The sequence below is a fragment of the Solanum tuberosum genome, unplaced genomic scaffold (assembly GCF_000226075.1).
Source record: "Solanum tuberosum cultivar DM 1-3 516 R44 unplaced genomic scaffold, SolTub_3.0 scf00347, whole genome shotgun sequence".
NCBI lineage: Eukaryota > Viridiplantae > Streptophyta > Magnoliopsida > Solanales > Solanaceae > Solanum > Solanum tuberosum.
In genome coordinates, this window is record NW_006239269.1 from 647430 (window position 1) to 649779 (window position 2350).

The window sequence follows — 2350 nt, forward strand, 5'->3', positions numbered from 1 at the left end:
TTACGCCTAGGGCTTTAGTTGAGAGTTCAAGAAGAGAAAAGAAGAGAGAAGAGGAGAAAAGAGGAAAGGATGAACGCGTTCATCGACGTTCTTGAGAGTTATTGCGGATTGTCGCCATGGGTTTGATCCGTAAGAGGTATGTAAGTTTCCATAGAGTTGGGTTCTTTCACCCACACACCAATAATGATTTATTCAGCATAATTTCGTTCTTGAAATTTAAAGATTACAGTTCTTGATGAGTTCTTGATAAGTGTTCTTGAAGTTTCATTAAGTTTTGGTGTAAGATTCTATTTGGGTGAACTTCAAACGACCATATCTCTTAGAATATAAAGAGCTACGTGAGCCATAACCTATCCTATTAAAGGTATTTGAATCTACTTTCCAACTCCACCAATTTCGCATCAATCCAATTTTTGAGTAAAACGTTATGACTATTTTAGTAACCCATACAGTGCTGTTACGAATTAGCCGACGGAAATTTTTTAAAAAGAGTCGCTTTTGTCTTTTTAGCTCCAAGAAAACCAGAAATGAATTTGTTGACTAATAAAAGTCTCAAAGCAATCAGATTTTCATCTTCACTAATGAAAATCATAATTCTTGGCCATAGGAATTTCAATAAACTAATTCAAGAATCTCACGAAATATTTTCTTGATTGTTTACCTTCAAGCTAGGGTTTCAAGTTCTTCTTCAAGATTTTTCAAGAAGAATATTGTTCTTCTAGGTATGTAAGGCTATCACAGTGTTGGACTAGTTCATCCTCACGCCCTACATCTACTTTCAGATCAGAAAAAGAGTAATCTAGGATACTTACCCTAGATTTGAGTATTCTTGAGATAAGTTGATTTTGAGTTCTTGAATTCATGATTCTTTTAAAAGTTCTATTCCTAAGTATCGAGTAGCTATGTTTTTATTGAGATCCTTCATATCATGAATCATAACTCTTGAATTCATAATTCAAATTCAAGAGAGTTAAGAGTAGAGTTCAAGGATCCCTTTCAGTTCAATTGTGAATCCTTTGAGATCCATCATCAATTTGAGTTAAGTTTTGAGTAAGTAAGTAAGAGAATGAGAAGATTTGTATACATGATAGCCATGTAGTTATGTAGACCTTTGAGTCAAGTCGTTCATGCCCATAATTCCGCATGAATTCCATAAATTGAGTATCATTGATATGAGTAGTATCTTCTAGTTCTAAGTCTTGAGTATGGAATTCATAATACCCTTTGAGTTTATATTCCTAATCATGGGACTATTACATGCTACACATGAAGTCCTTGAGTTGGGTTATTCATGTCCATAATTCCTCATGAACCCTATTAGTCGAGCAGTCTTGAAACGAGAAGTATATTCGAGTCCTTGAGTTGAGTAGTTCATGCTCATAAATTCCGTAGGAACCCTCTGAGTTGAGCATTCTTGAAGTGAGTAGTATTGTTGAAGTTCTTGAGTTCCAAGTATTGATTTTTATCTATGATTATCGAAAACCTTGCATTGAGTCGTTCACGTCCATAATTCGGCATGAACCATATTTTAAGAAGTCTTTTACAGAAGTTTTAACTTTGTTTTAAGACTTAAGTTTTGAGTTAAGCAAATAGTAAAAAGTAAAGAGTTGAAGTTCATTCCTTCAAAAGTATATGGGGACTATGTATTCCCAAAAGAGTTTAAAATGTTTTCACATTTATTTAAGAACGGAAACTGAGATTTTCAAAGAGCTTTCGGGCTTGTTTTTAGAAAAGAGTAATAGCTTTCTAAATGAAGCAAGCTGGGAAATTGAGATTTCCAAGATAGCCTATGAGATAAGTTTTTGAGCACTAATCTCAAATCACAGAAGAAGTATGTTTTTAAAAACATAAGAGCTAGTATATTTTGGGTGTAATATTGAGCACCAAATTGAGGGAGCGTTCAAAGAACCCACAACCCTCATAGAACCATGTAGCCACTATGGGTAGAAAATGATCATACTTTTTAGATGAATCCTTTCCAAGATAGACTAGTGGATCCATTAGGCATTTCAAGTTCTATACCTTTGGCCGGGTGTAGAATGCTCTGGCAACGTGAGGTTAATCGCTGTATTATCACTATAGCTCTCATGTGATGGTAGTCGGTTAGAGAAACTCCACAGAAGTTCTTTGTATTTTTATATACATCAGTTTATTTGTATTTTTACATACATCTCAGAGTTATTTGTATCTTTGCATACATACAGAGTTGGCATCATGTTTTAAACAACTTTTCTTTATATTGCACTTGTTTTAAAACTGTTTTATGTTGAAATGAGTTAAGTTATGTTGAGTTGAGTTGAGCCAGGTAAGTTCTTCAGATTCTTTTCAAGCATATGTTGTGTTTAGCATT